We start from the raw sequence: 12,927 nt of genomic DNA on the forward strand, positions 1-12,927 counted from the left end.
CCATTGGTTCGAAGCCTCGGTAGCGCAGTAGGCAGCGCGTCAGTCTCATAATCCTCTCAATAGAGCTATCTGAAGGTCGTGAGTTCGATCCTCACCCGGGGCAACGTTTCTTTTTGAGAAAGTTGTTACTTGTTTTGTTAACGTTGCGATATTCTTCTATTGCCCTGGGTTCAAAGCCTCGGTAGCGCAGTAGGCAGCGCGTCAGTCTCATAATTCTCTCAATGGAGCTATCTGGAGACCGTGAGTTCGATCCTCACCCGGGGCCGCGTTTCTTTTTGAGAAAGTTGTTACTTGTTTTGTTAACGTTGCGATATTCTTCTATTGCCATTAGTTCGAAGCCTGGGTAGCACAGTAGGCAGCGCGTTAGTCTCATAATCCTCTCAATAGAGCTATCTGGAGGTCGTTAGTTCGATCCTCACCCGCGGCAACGTTATTTTTCGAAAAAGTTGTTACTTGTTTTGTTAACGTTTAGATATTCTTCTATAGAAATTGGTTCGAAACCTCGGTAGCGCAGTAGGCAGCGCGTCAGTCTCATAATCCTCTCAATAGAGCTATCTGAAGGTCGTGAGTTCGATCCTCGCCCGGGGCAATGTTTCCTCTTGAGAAAGTTGTTACTTGTTTTGTTAACGTTGCGATATTCTTCTATTGCCCTGGGTTCAAAGCTTCGGTAGCGCAGTAGGCAGCACGTCAGACACATAATCCTCTCAATGGAGCTATCTGGAGATCGTGAGTTCGATCCTCACCCGGGGCAACGTTTCTTTTTGAGAAAGTTGTTACTTGTTTTGTTAACGTTGCGATATTCTTCTATTGCCATTAGTTCGAAGCCTGGGTAGCACAGTAGGCAGCGCGTTAGTCTCATAATCCTCTCAATAGAGCTATCTGGAGGTCGTTAGTTCGATCCTCACCCGCGGCAACGTTATTTTTCGAAAAAGTTGTTACTTGTTTTGTTAACGTTTAGATATTCTTCTATAGAAATTGGTTCGAAACCTCGGTAGCGCAGTAGGCAGCGCGTCAGTCTCATAATCCTCTCAATAGAGCTATCTGAAGGTCGTGAGTTCGATCCTCGCCCGGGGCAATGTTTCCTCTTGAGAAAGTTGTTACTTGTTTTGTTAACGTTGCGATATTCTTCTATTGCCCTGGGTTCAAAGCTTCGGTAGCGCAGTAGGCAGCACGTCAGACACATAATCCTCTCAATGGAGCTATCTGGAGATCGTGAGTTCGATCCTCACCCGGGGCAACGTTTCTTTTTGAGAAAGTTGTTACTTGTTTTGTTAACGTTGCGATATTCTTCTATTGCCATTGGTTCGAAGCCTCGGTAGCGCAGTAGGCAGCGCGTCAGTCTCATAATCCTCTCAATAGAGCTATCTGAAGGTCGTGAGTTCGATCCTCACCCGGGGCAACGTTTCTTTTTGAGAAAGTTGTTACTTGTTTAGTTAACGTTGCGATATTCTTCTGTTGCCATTGGTTCGAAGCCTGGGTAGCGCAGTAGGCAGCGCGTTAGTCTCATAATCCTCTCAATAGAGTTATCTGGAGATCGTGAGTTCGATCCTCACCCGGGGCAACGTTTCTTTTTGAGAAAGTTGTTACTTGTTTTGTTAACGTTGCGATATTCTGCTATTGCCCTGGGTTCCTAGCCTCGGTAGCGCAGTAGGCAGCGCGTCATTCTCATAATCCTCTCAATGGAGCTATCTGGATTTCGTGAGTTCGATCCTCACCCGGGGCAACGTTTCTTTTTGAGAAAGTTGTTACTTGTTTAGTTAACGTTGCGATATTCTTCTGTTGCCATTGGTTCGAAGCCTGGGTAGCACAGTAGGCAGCGCGTTAGTCTCATAATCCTCTCAATAGAGTTATCTGGAGATCGTGAGTTCGATCCTCACCCGGGGCAACGTTTCTTTTTGAGAAAGTTCTTACTTGTTTTGTAAACGTTGCGATATTCTTCTATTGCCATTGGTTCGAAGCCTCGGTAGCGCAGTAGGCAGCGCGTCAGTCTCATAATCCTCTCAATAGAGCTATCTGAAGGTCGGGAGTTCGATCCTCACCCGGAGCAACGTTTCCTTTTGAGAAAGTTGTTACTTGTGTTGTTAACGTTGCGATATTCTTCTATTGCCCTGGGTTCAAAGCCTCGTTAGCGCAGTAGGCAGAGCGTCAGTCTCATAATCCTCTCAATGGAGCTATCTGGAGACCGTGAGTTCGATCCTCACACGGGGCAGCGTTTCCTTTTGAGAAAGTTGTTACTTGTGTTGTTAACGTTGCGATATTCTTCTATTGCCCTGGGTTCAAAGCCTCGTTAGCGCAGTAGGCAGAGCGTCAGTCTCATAATCCTCTCAATGGAGCTATCTGGAGACCGTGAGTTCGATCCTCACACGGGGCAGCGTTTCTTTTTGAGAAAGTTGTTACTTGTTTTGTAAACGTTGCGATATTCTTCTATTGCCATTGGTTCGAAGCCTCGGTAGCGCAGTAGGCAGCGCGTCAGTCTCATAATCCTCTCAATAGAGCTATCTGAAGGTCGTGAGTTCGATCCTCACCCGGGGCAACGTTTCTTTTTGAGAAAGTTGTTACTTGTTTTGTTAACGTTGCGATATTCTTCTATTGCCCTGGGTTCAAAGCCTCGGTAGCGCAGTAGGCAGCGCGTCAGTCTCATAATTCTCTCAATGGAGCTATCTGGAGACCGTGAGTTCGATCCTCACCCGGGGCCGCGTTTCTTTTTGAGAAAGTTGTTACTTGTTTTGTTAACGTTGCGATATTCTTCTATTGCCATTAGTTCGAAGCCTGGGTAGCACAGTAGGCAGCGCGTTAGTCTCATAATCCTCTCAATAGAGCTATCTGGAGGTCGTTAGTTCGATCCTCACCCGCGGCAACGTTATTTTTCGAAAAAGTTGTTACTTGTTTTGTTAACGTTTAGATATTCTTCTATAGAAATTGGTTCGAAACCTCGGTAGCGCAGTAGGCAGCGCGTCAGTCTCATAATCCTCTCAATAGAGCTATCTGAAGGTCGTGAGTTCGATCCTCGCCCGGGGCAATGTTTCCTCTTGAGAAAGTTGTTACTTGTTTTGTTAACGTTGCGATATTCTTCTATTGCCCTGGGTTCAAAGCTTCGGTAGCGCAGTAGGCAGCACGTCAGACACATAATCCTCTCAATGGAGCTATCTGGAGATCGTGAGTTCGATCCTCACCCGGGGCAACGTTTCTTTTTGAGAAAGTTGTTACTTGTTTTGTTAACGTTGCGATATTCTTCTATTGCCATTAGTTCGAAGCCTGGGTAGCACAGTAGGCAGCGCGTTAGTCTCATAATCCTCTCAATAGAGCTATCTGGAGGTCGTTAGTTCGATCCTCACCCGCGGCAACGTTATTTTTCGAAAAAGTTGTTACTTGTTTTGTTAACGTTTAGATATTCTTCTATAGAAATTGGTTCGAAACCTCGGTAGCGCAGTAGGCAGCGCGTCAGTCTCATAATCCTCTCAATAGAGCTATCTGAAGGTCGTGAGTTCGATCCTCGCCCGGGGCAATGTTTCCTCTTGAGAAAGTTGTTACTTGTTTTGTTAACGTTGCGATATTCTTCTATTGCCCTGGGTTCAAAGCTTCGGTAGCGCAGTAGGCAGCACGTCAGACACATAATCCTCTCAATGGAGCTATCTGGAGATCGTGAGTTCGATCCTCACCCGGGGCAACGTTTCTTTTTGAGAAAGTTGTTACTTGTTTTGTTAACGTTGCGATATTCTTCTATTGCCATTGGTTCGAAGCCTCGGTAGCGCAGTAGGCAGCGCGTCAGTCTCATAATCCTCTCAATAGAGCTATCTGAAGGTCGTGAGTTCGATCCTCACCCGGGGCAACGTTTCCTTTTGAGAAAGTTGTTACTTGTTTATTAACGTTGCGATATTCTTCTATTGACCTGGGTTCAAAGCCTCGGTAGCGCAGTGGGCAGCGCGTCAGTCTCATAATCCTCTCAATGGAGCTATCTGGAGACCGTGAGTTCGATCCTCACCCGGGGCAGCGTTTATTTTTGAGAAAGTTGTTACTTGTTTTGTTAACGTTGCGATATTCTTCTATTGCCGTTAGTTAGAAGCCTCGGTAGCGCAGTAGGCAGCGCGTCAGTCTCATAATCCTCTCTATAGAGCTATCTGAAGGTCGTGAGTTCGATCCTCACCCGGGGCAACGTTTCCTTTTGAGAAAGTTATTACTTGTTTTGTTAACGTTGCGATATTCTTCTATTGCCCTGGCTTCAAAGCATCGGTAGCGCAGTAGGCAGCACGTCAGTCTCATAATTCTCTTAATGGAGCTATCTGGATATCGTGAGTTCGATCCTCACCCGGGGCATCGTTTCTTTTTGAGAAAGTTGTTACTTGTTTTGTTAACGTTGCGATATTCTTCTGTTGCAATTGGTTCAAAGCCTGGGTAGCACAGTAGGCAGCGCGTTAGTCACATAATCCTCTCAATAGAGCTATCTGGAGGTCGTTAGTTCGATCCTCACCCGGGGCAACGTTATTTTTCGAAAAAGTTGTTACTTGTTTTGTTAACGTTGAGATATTCTTCTATAGAAATTGGTTCGAAGCCTCGGTAGCGCAGTAGGCAGCGCGTCAGTCTCATAATCCTCTCAATAGAGCTATCTGAAGGTCGTGAGTTCGATCCTCACCCGGGGCAATGTTTCCTTTTGAGAAAGTTGTTACTTGTTTTGTTAACGTTGCGATATTCTTCTATTGCCCTGGGCTCAAAGCCTCGGTAGCGCAGTAGGCAGCGCGTCAGACACATAATCCCCTCAATGGAGCTATCTGGAGATCGTGAGTTCGATCCTCACCCGGGGCAACGTTTCTTTTTGAGAAAGTTGTTGTTTGTTTTGTTAACGTTGCGATATTCTTCTATTGCCATTGGTTCGAAGCCTCGGTAGCGCAGTAGAGAGCGCTAGTCTCATAATCCTCTCAATAGAGCTATCTGAAGGTCGTGAGTTCGATCCTCACCCGGGGGAACGTTTCCTTTTGAGAAAGTTGTTACTTGTTTTGTTAACGTTGCGATATTCTTCTATTGCCCTGGGTTCAAAGCCTTGGTAGCGCAGTAGGCAGCGCGTCAGTCTCATAATCCTCTCAATGGAGCTATCTGGTGACCGTGAGTTCGATCCTCACCCGGGGCAGCGTTTCTTTTTGAGAAAGTTGTTACTTGTTTTGTTAACGTTGCGATATTCTTCTATTGCCATTAGTTAGAAGCCTCGGAAGCGCAGTAGGCAGCGCGTCAGTCTCATAATCCTCTCTATAGAGCTATCTGAAGGTTGTGAGTTCGATCCTCACCCGGGGCAACGTTTCCTTTTGAGAAAACTGTTACTTGTTTTGTTAACGTTGCGATATTCTTCTATTGCCCTGGCTTCAAAGCCTCGGTAGCGCAGTAGGCAGCACGTCAGTCTCATAATCCTCTCAATGGAGCTATCTGGATATCGTGAGTTCGATCCTCACCCGGGGCAACGTTTCTTTTTGAGAAAGTTGTTACTTGTTTTGTTAACGTTGCGATATTCTTCTGTTGCCATTGGTTCGAAGCCTGGGTAGCACAGTAGGCAGCGCGTCAGTCTCATAATCCTCTCAATGGAGCTATCTGGAGACCGTGAGTTCGATCCTCACCCGGGGCAACGTTTCTTTTTGAGAAAGCTGTTACTTGTTTTGTTAACGTTGCGATATTCTTCTATTGCCATTAGTTAGAAGCCTCGGTAGCGCAGTAGGCAGCGCGTCAGTCTCATAATCCTCTCTATAGAGCTATCTGGAGGTCGTTAGTTCGATCCTCACCCGCGGCAACGTTATTTTTCGAAAAAGTTGTTACTTGTTTTGTTAACGTTGAGATATTCTTCTATAGAAATTGGTTCGAAGCCTCGGTAGCGCAGTAGGCAGCGCGTCAGTCTCATAATCCTCTCAATAGAGCTATCTGAAGGTCATGAGTTCGATCCTCACCCGGGGCAATGTTTCCTCTTGAGAAAATTGTTACTTGTTTTGTTAACGTTGCGATATTCTTCTATTGCCCTGGGTTCAAAGCCTCGGTAGCGCAGTAGGCAGCACGTCAGACACATAATCCTCTCAATGGAGCTATCTGGAGATCGTGAGTTCGATCCTCACCCGGGGCAACATTTCTTTTTGAGAAAGTTGTTACTTGTTTTGTTAACGTTGCGATATTCTTCTATTGCCATTGGTTCGAAGCCTCGGTAGCGCAGTAGGCAGCGCGTCAGTCTCATAATCCTCTCAATAGAGCTATCTGAAGGTCGTGAGTTCGATCCTCACCCGGGGCAACGTTTCCTTTTGAGAAAGTTGTTACTTGTTTATTAACGTTGCGATATTCTTCTATTGACCTGGGTTCAAAGCCTCGGTAGCGCAGTGGGCAGCGCGTCAGTCTCATAATCCTCTCAATGGAGCTATCTGGAGACCGTGAGTTCAATCCTCACCCGGGGCAGCGTTTATTTTTGAGAAAGTTGTTACTTGTTTTGTTAACGTTGCGATATTCTTCTATTGCCGTTAGTTAGAAGCCTCGGTAGCGCAGTAGGCAGCGCGTCAGTCTCATAATCCTCTCTATAGAGCTATCTGAAGGTCGTGAGTTCGATCCTCACCCGGGGCAACGTTTCCTTTTGAGAAAGTTGTTACTTGTTTTGTTAACGTTGCGATATTCTTCTATTGCCCTGGCTTCAAAGCATCGGTAGCGCAGTAGGCAGCGCGTTAGTCTCATAATCCTCTCAATGGAGCTATCTGGAGACCGTGAGTTCGATCCTCACCCGGGGCAGCGTTTATTTTTGAGAAAGTTGTTACTTGTTTTGTTAACGTTGCGATATTCTGCTATTGCCCTGGGTTCCTAGCCTCGGTAGCGCAGTAGGCAGCGCGTCATTCTCATAATCCTCTCAATGGAGCTATCTGGATTTCGTGAGTTCGATCCTCACCCGGGGCAACGTTTCTTTTTGAGAAAGTTGTTACTTGTTTTGTTAACGTTGCGATATTCTTCTGTTGCCATTGGTTCGAAGCCTGGGTAGCACAGTAGGCAGCGCGTTAGTCTCATAATCCTCTCAATAGAGTTATCTGGAGGTCGTTAGTTCGATCCTCACACGGGGCAACGTTATTTTTCGAAAACGTTGTTACTTGTTTTGTTAACGTTGAGATATTCTTCTATAGAAATTGGTTCGAAGCCTCGGTAGCGCAGTAGGCAGTGCGTCAGTCTCATAATCCTCTCGATAGAGCTATCTGAAGGTCGTGAGTTCGATCCTCACCCGGGGCAATGTTTCCTTTTGAGAAAGTTGTTATTTGTTTTGTTAACGTTGCGATATTCTTCTATGGCCCTGGGTTCAAAGCCTCGGCAGCGCAGTAGGCAGCGCGTCAGTCTCATAATCCTCTCTATAGAGCTATCTGAAGGTCATGAGTTCGACCCTCACCCGGGGCAACGTTTCCTTTTGAGAAAGTTGTTACTTGTTTTGTTAACGTTGCGATATTCTTCTATTGCCCTGGCTTCAAAGCATCGGTAGCGCAGTAGGCAGCACGTCAGTCTCATAATCCTCTTAATGGAGCTATCTGGATATCGTGAGTTCGATCCTCACCCGGGGCATCGTTTCTCTTTGAGAAAGTTGTTACTTGTTTTGTTAACGTTGCGATATTCTTCTGTTGCCATTGGTTCGAAGCCTGGGTAGCACAGTAGGCAGCGCGTTAGTCTCATAATCCTCTCAATAGAGCTATCTGGAGGTCGTTAGTTCGATCCTCACCGGGGGCAACGTTATTTTTCGAAAAAGTTGTTACTTGTTTTGTTAACGTTGAGATATTCTTCTATAGAATGTGGTTCGAAGCATCGGTAGCGCAGTAGGCAGCGCGTCAGTCTCATAATCCTCTCAATAGAGCTATCTGAAGGTCGTGAGTTCGATCCTCACCCGGGGCAATGTTTCCTTTTGAGAAAGTTGTCACTTGTTTTGTTAACGTTGCGATATTCTTCTATTGCCCTGGGTTCAAAGCCTCGGTAGCGCAGTAGGCAGCGCGTCAGACACATAATCCCCTCAATGGAGCTATCTGGAGATCGCCAGCTCGATCCTCACCCGGGGCAACGTTTCTTTTTGAGAAAGTTGTTACTTGTTTGGTTAACGTTGCGATATTCTTCTATTGCCATTGGTTCGAAGCCTCGGTAGCGCAGTAGGCAGCGCGTCAGTCTCATAATCTTCTCTATAGAGCTATCTGAAGGTCGTGAGTTCGATCCTCACCCGCGGCAACGTTTCTTTTTGAGAAAGTTGTTACTTGTTTTGTTAACGTTGCGATATTCTTCTATTGCCATTGGTTCGAAGCCTCGGTAGCGCAGTAGGCAGCGCGTCAGTCTCATAATCCTCTCAATAGAGCTATCTGAAGGTCGTGAGTTCGATCCTCACCCGGGGCAACGTTTCCTTTTGAGAAAGTTGTTACTTGTTTTGTTAACGTTGCGATATTCTTCTATATCCCTGGGTTCAAAGCCTCGGTAGCGCAGTAGGCAGCGCGTCAGTCTCATAATCCTCTCAATGGAGCTATCTGGAGACCGTGAGTTCGATCCTCACCCGGCGCAGCGTTTCTTTTTGAGAAAGTTGTTACTTGTTTTGTTAACGTTGCGATATCCTTCTATTGCCATTAGTTAGAAGCCTCGGTAGCGCAGTAGGCAGTGCGTCAGTCTCATAATCCTCTTGATAGAGCTATCTGAAGGTCGTGAGTTCGATCCTCACCCGGGGCAATGTTTCCTTTTGAGAAAGTTGTTACTTGTTTTGTTAACGTTGCGATATTCTTCTATTGCCCTAGGTTCAAAGCCTCGGTAGCGCAGTTGGCAGCGCGTCAGTCTCATAATCCTCTCAATGGATCTATCTGGAGACCGTGAGTTCGATCCTCACCCGGCGCAGCGTTTCTTTTTGAGAAAGTTGTTACTTGTTTTGTTAACGTTGCGATATCCTTCTATTGCCATTAGTTAGAAGCCTCGGTAGCGCAGTAGGCAGTGCGTCAGTCTCATAATCCTCTCAATAGAGCTATCTGAAGGTCGTGAGTTCGATCCTCACCCGGGGCAACGTTTCCTTTTGAGAAAGTTGTTACTTGTTTTGTTAACGTTGCGATATTCTTCTATTGCCCTGGGTTCAAAGCCTCGGTAGCGCAGTAGGCAGCGCGTCAGTCTCATAATCCTCTCAATGGAGCTATCTGGAGACCGTGAGTTCGATCCTCACCCGGCGCAGCGTTTCTTTTTGAGAAAGTTGTTACTTGTTTTGTTAACGTTGCGATATCCTTCTATTGCCATTAGTTAGAAGCCTCGGTAGCGCAGTAGGCAGTGCGTCAGTCTCATAATCCTCTCAATAGAGCTATCTGAAGGTCGTGAGTTCGATCCTCACCCGGGGCAACGTTTCCTTTTGAGAAAGTTGTTACTTGTTTTGTTAACGTTGCGATATTCTTCTATTGCCCTGGGTTCAAAGCCTCGGTAGCGCAGTAGGCAGCGCGTCAGTCTCATAATCCTCTCAATGGAGCTATCTGGAGACCGTGAGTTCGATCCTCACCCGGCGCAGCGTTTCTTTTTGAGAAAGTTGTTACTTGTTTTGTTAACGTTGCTATATCCTTCTATTGCCATTAGTTAGAAGCCTCGGTAGCGCAGTAGGCAGTGCGTCAGTCTCATAATCCTCTCGATAGAGCTATCTGAAGGTCGTGAGTTCGATCCTCACCCGGGGCAATGTTTCCTTTTGAGAAAGTTGTTACTTGTTTTGTTAACGTTGCGATATTCTTCTATTGCCCTGGGTTCAAAGCCTCGGTAGCGCAGTAGGCAGCGCGTCAGTCTCATAATCCTCTCAATGGAGCTATCTGGAGACCGTGTTCGATCCTCACCCGGCGCAGCGTTTCTTTTTGAGAAAGTTGTTACTTGTTTTGTTAACGTTGCGATATCCTTCTATTGCCATTAGTTAGAAGCCTCGGTAGCGCAGTAGGCAGTGCGTCAGTCTCATAATCCTCTCGATAGAGCTATCTGAAGGTCGTGAGTTCGATCCTCACCCGGCGCAATGTTTCCTTTTGAGAAAGTTGTTACTTGTTTTGTTAACGTTGCGATATTCTTCTATTGCCCTGGGTTCAAAGCCTCGGCAGCGCAGTAGGCAGCGCGTCAGTCTCATAATCCTCTCTATAGAGCTATCTGAAGGTCATGAGTTCGATCCTCACCCGGGGCAACGTTTCCTTTTGAGAAAGTTGTTACTTGTTTTGTTAACGTTGCGATATTCTTCTATTGCCCTGGCTTCAAAGCATCGGTAGCGCAGTAGGCAGCACGTCAGTCTCATAATCCTCTTAATGGAGCTATCTGGATATCGTGAGTTCGATCCTCACCCGGGGCATCGTTTCTGTTTGAGAAAGTTGTTACTTGTTTTGTTAACGTTGCGATATTCTTCTGTTGCCATTGGTTCGAAGCCTGGGTAGCACAGTAGGCAGCGCGTTAGTCTCATAATCCTCTCAATAGAGCTATCTGGAGGTCGTTAGTTCGATCCTCACCCGGGGCAACGTTATTTTTCGAAAAAGTTGTTACTTGTTTTGTTAACGTTGAGATATTCTTCTATAGAATATGGTTCGAAGCATCGGTAGCGCAGTAGGCAGCGCGTCAGTCTCATAATCCTCTCAATAGAGCTATCTGAAGGTCGTGAGTTCGATCCTCACCCGGGGCAATGTTTCCTTTTGAGAAAGTTGATACTTGTTTTGTTAACGTTGCGATATTCTTCTATTGCCCTGGGTTCAAAGCCTCGGTAGCGCAGTAGGCAGCGCGTCAGACACATAATCCCCTCAATGGAGCTATCTGGAGATCGTGAGTTCGATCCTCACCCGGGGCAACGTTTCTTTTTGAGAAAGTTGTTACTTGTTTTGTTAACGTTGCGATATTCTTCTATTGCCATTGCTTCGACGCCTCTGTCGCGCAGTAGGCAGCGCGTCAGAATCATTTTTATCTCAATAGAACTATTTGAAGTTAGTGAGATCGATCCTCAATCGTGGCTACGTTATTTTTTGAAAAAGGTGTTACTTGTTTTGTTAACGTTGCGATATTCTTCTATTGCCATTGGTTCGAAGCCTCGGTAGCGCAGTAGGCAGCGCGTCAGTCTCATAATCTTCTCTATAGAGCTATCTGAAGGTCGTGAGTTCGATCATCACCCGGGGCAACGTTTCTTTTTGAGAAAGTTGTTACTTGTTTTGTTAACGTTGCGATATTCTTCTATTGCCATTGGTTCGAAGCCTCGGTAGCGCAGTAGGCAGCGCGTCAGTCTCATAATCCTCTCAATAGAGCTATCTGAAGGTCGTGAGTTCGATCCTCACCCGGGGCAACGTTTCCTTTTGAGAAAGTTGTTACTTGTTTTGTTAACGTTGCGATATTCTTCTATTGCCCTGGGTTCAAAGCGTCGGTAGCGCAGTAGGCAGCGCGTCAGTCTCATAATCCTCTCAATGGAGCTATCTGGAGACTGTGAGTTCGATCCTCACCCGGCGCAGCGTTTCTTTTTGAGAAAGTTGTTACTTGTTTTGTTAACGTTGCGATATTCTTCTATTGCCATTGGTTCGAAGCATCGGTAGCGCAGTAGGCAGCGCGTCAGTCTCATAATCCTCTCAATAGAGCTATCTGAAGGTCGTGAGTTCGATCCTCACCCGGGGCAACGTTTCTTTTTGAGAAAGTTGTTACTTGTTTTGTTAACGTTGCGATATTCTTCTATTGCCCTGGGTTCAAAGCCTCGGTAGCGCAGTAGGCAGCGTGTCAGTCTCATAATCCTCTCAATAGAGCTATCTGAAGGTCGTGAGTTCGATCCTCACCCGGGGCAACGTTATTTTTCGAAAAAGTTGTTACTTGTTTTGTTAACGTTGAGATATTCTTCTATTGAAATTGGTTCGAAGCCTCGGTAGCGCAGTAGGCAGCGCGTCAGTCTCATAATCCTCTCAATAGAGCTATCTGAAGGTCGTGAGTTCGATCCTCACCCGGGGCAATGTTTCCTTTTGAGAAAGTTGTTACTTGTTTTGTTAACGTTGCGATATTCTTCTATTGCCCTGGGCTCAAAGCCTCGGTAGCGCAGTAGGCAGCGCGTCAGACACATAATCCCCTCAATGGAGCTATCTGGAGATCGTGAGTTCGATCCTCACCCGGGGCAACGTTTCTTTTTGAGAAAGTTGTTGTTTGTTTTGTTAACGTTGCGATATTCTTCTATTGCCATTGGTTCGAAGCCTCGGTAGCGCAGTAGAGAGCGCTAGTCTCATAATCCTCTCAATAGAGCTATCTGAAGGTCGTGAGTTCGATCCTCACCCGGGGGAACGTTTCCTTTTGAGAAAGTTGTTACTTGTTTTGTTAACGTTGCGATATTCTTCTATTGCCCTGGGTTCAAAGCCTTGGTAGCGCAGTAGGCAGCGCGTCAGTCTCATAATCCTCTCAATGGAGCTATCTGGTGACCGTGAGTTCGATCCTCACCCGGGGCAGCGTTTCTTTTTGAGAAAGTTGTTACTTGTTTTGTTAACGTTGCGATATTCTTCTATTGCCATTAGTTAGAAGCCTCGGAAGCGCAGTAGGCAGCGCGTCAGTCTCATAATCCTCTCTATAGAGCTATCTGAAGGTTGTGAGTTCGATCCTCACCCGGGGCAACGTTTCCTTTTGAGAAAACTGTTACTTGTTTTGTTAACGTTGCGATATTCTTCTATTGCCCTGGCTTCAAAGCCTCGGTAGCGCAGTAGGCAGCACGTCAGTCTCATAATCCTCTCAATGGAGCTATCTGGATATCGTGAGTTCGATCCTCACCCGGGGCAACGTTTCTTTTTGAGAAAGTTGTTACTTGTTTTGTTAACGTTGCGATATTCTTCTGTTGCCATTGGTTCGAAGCCTGGGTAGCACAGTAGGCAGCGCGTCAGTCTCATAATCCTCTCAATGGAGCTATCTGGAGACCGTGAGTTCGATCCTCACCCGGGGCAACGTTTCTTTTTGAGAAAGCTGTTACTTGTTTTG

General features: G+C 46.2%; 20 non-coding genes across 20 annotated transcripts; all 20 read left to right on the top strand.

Annotated features, from left to right (window-relative positions):
• The first annotated feature begins 13 nt into the window (after positions 1–13).
• On the top strand, positions 14–103 carry Trnam-cau (transfer RNA methionine (anticodon CAU)). The gene is given in 2 exon segments: positions 14–50; positions 68–103. It is a non-coding gene; the product is annotated as a tRNA-Met (tRNA).
• Positions 104–1,309: 1,206 nt separating this feature from the next.
• Trnam-cau (transfer RNA methionine (anticodon CAU)) lies at positions 1,310–1,399 on the top strand. The gene is given in 2 exon segments: positions 1,310–1,346; positions 1,364–1,399. It is a non-coding gene; the product is annotated as a tRNA-Met (tRNA).
• A 1,044-nt stretch (positions 1,400–2,443) lies between these two features.
• Trnam-cau (transfer RNA methionine (anticodon CAU)) lies at positions 2,444–2,533 on the top strand. Its single transcript is given in 2 exon segments — positions 2,444–2,480; positions 2,498–2,533. It is a non-coding gene; the product is annotated as a tRNA-Met (tRNA).
• A 1,206-nt stretch (positions 2,534–3,739) lies between these two features.
• Trnam-cau (transfer RNA methionine (anticodon CAU)) lies at positions 3,740–3,829 on the top strand. The gene is given in 2 exon segments: positions 3,740–3,776; positions 3,794–3,829. It is a non-coding gene; the product is annotated as a tRNA-Met (tRNA).
• A 71-nt stretch (positions 3,830–3,900) lies between these two features.
• On the top strand, positions 3,901–3,990 carry Trnam-cau (transfer RNA methionine (anticodon CAU)). Its single transcript is given in 2 exon segments — positions 3,901–3,937; positions 3,955–3,990. It is a non-coding gene; the product is annotated as a tRNA-Met (tRNA).
• A 72-nt stretch (positions 3,991–4,062) lies between these two features.
• On the top strand, positions 4,063–4,152 carry Trnam-cau (transfer RNA methionine (anticodon CAU)). Its single transcript is given in 2 exon segments — positions 4,063–4,099; positions 4,117–4,152. It is a non-coding gene; the product is annotated as a tRNA-Met (tRNA).
• Positions 4,153–4,548: 396 nt separating this feature from the next.
• On the top strand, positions 4,549–4,638 carry Trnam-cau (transfer RNA methionine (anticodon CAU)). The gene is given in 2 exon segments: positions 4,549–4,585; positions 4,603–4,638. It is a non-coding gene; the product is annotated as a tRNA-Met (tRNA).
• Positions 4,639–5,842: 1,204 nt separating this feature from the next.
• On the top strand, positions 5,843–5,932 carry Trnam-cau (transfer RNA methionine (anticodon CAU)). Its single transcript is given in 2 exon segments — positions 5,843–5,879; positions 5,897–5,932. It is a non-coding gene; the product is annotated as a tRNA-Met (tRNA).
• A 234-nt stretch (positions 5,933–6,166) lies between these two features.
• Positions 6,167–6,256, top strand: Trnam-cau (transfer RNA methionine (anticodon CAU)). Its single transcript is given in 2 exon segments — positions 6,167–6,203; positions 6,221–6,256. It is a non-coding gene; the product is annotated as a tRNA-Met (tRNA).
• Positions 6,257–6,327: 71 nt separating this feature from the next.
• On the top strand, positions 6,328–6,417 carry Trnam-cau (transfer RNA methionine (anticodon CAU)). Its single transcript is given in 2 exon segments — positions 6,328–6,364; positions 6,382–6,417. It is a non-coding gene; the product is annotated as a tRNA-Met (tRNA).
• A 72-nt stretch (positions 6,418–6,489) lies between these two features.
• Trnam-cau (transfer RNA methionine (anticodon CAU)) lies at positions 6,490–6,579 on the top strand. Its single transcript is given in 2 exon segments — positions 6,490–6,526; positions 6,544–6,579. It is a non-coding gene; the product is annotated as a tRNA-Met (tRNA).
• A 558-nt stretch (positions 6,580–7,137) lies between these two features.
• Positions 7,138–7,227, top strand: Trnam-cau (transfer RNA methionine (anticodon CAU)). Its single transcript is given in 2 exon segments — positions 7,138–7,174; positions 7,192–7,227. It is a non-coding gene; the product is annotated as a tRNA-Met (tRNA).
• A 1,044-nt stretch (positions 7,228–8,271) lies between these two features.
• Positions 8,272–8,361, top strand: Trnam-cau (transfer RNA methionine (anticodon CAU)). The gene is given in 2 exon segments: positions 8,272–8,308; positions 8,326–8,361. It is a non-coding gene; the product is annotated as a tRNA-Met (tRNA).
• A 234-nt stretch (positions 8,362–8,595) lies between these two features.
• On the top strand, positions 8,596–8,685 carry Trnam-cau (transfer RNA methionine (anticodon CAU)). The gene is given in 2 exon segments: positions 8,596–8,632; positions 8,650–8,685. It is a non-coding gene; the product is annotated as a tRNA-Met (tRNA).
• Positions 8,686–8,919: 234 nt separating this feature from the next.
• Positions 8,920–9,009, top strand: Trnam-cau (transfer RNA methionine (anticodon CAU)). Its single transcript is given in 2 exon segments — positions 8,920–8,956; positions 8,974–9,009. It is a non-coding gene; the product is annotated as a tRNA-Met (tRNA).
• A 234-nt stretch (positions 9,010–9,243) lies between these two features.
• On the top strand, positions 9,244–9,333 carry Trnam-cau (transfer RNA methionine (anticodon CAU)). Its single transcript is given in 2 exon segments — positions 9,244–9,280; positions 9,298–9,333. It is a non-coding gene; the product is annotated as a tRNA-Met (tRNA).
• Positions 9,334–9,567: 234 nt separating this feature from the next.
• On the top strand, positions 9,568–9,657 carry Trnam-cau (transfer RNA methionine (anticodon CAU)). The gene is given in 2 exon segments: positions 9,568–9,604; positions 9,622–9,657. It is a non-coding gene; the product is annotated as a tRNA-Met (tRNA).
• A 1,528-nt stretch (positions 9,658–11,185) lies between these two features.
• Positions 11,186–11,275, top strand: Trnam-cau (transfer RNA methionine (anticodon CAU)). The gene is given in 2 exon segments: positions 11,186–11,222; positions 11,240–11,275. It is a non-coding gene; the product is annotated as a tRNA-Met (tRNA).
• A 396-nt stretch (positions 11,276–11,671) lies between these two features.
• Trnam-cau (transfer RNA methionine (anticodon CAU)) lies at positions 11,672–11,761 on the top strand. The gene is given in 2 exon segments: positions 11,672–11,708; positions 11,726–11,761. It is a non-coding gene; the product is annotated as a tRNA-Met (tRNA).
• Positions 11,762–11,833: 72 nt separating this feature from the next.
• On the top strand, positions 11,834–11,923 carry Trnam-cau (transfer RNA methionine (anticodon CAU)). The gene is given in 2 exon segments: positions 11,834–11,870; positions 11,888–11,923. It is a non-coding gene; the product is annotated as a tRNA-Met (tRNA).
• The last annotated feature ends 1,004 nt before the right edge of the window (positions 11,924–12,927 follow it).

The sequence above is a fragment of the Argiope bruennichi genome, chromosome 8, assembly GCF_947563725.1.
Source record: "Argiope bruennichi chromosome 8, qqArgBrue1.1, whole genome shotgun sequence".
In the NCBI taxonomy this organism is placed as follows: Eukaryota; Metazoa; Arthropoda; class Arachnida; order Araneae; family Araneidae; genus Argiope; species Argiope bruennichi.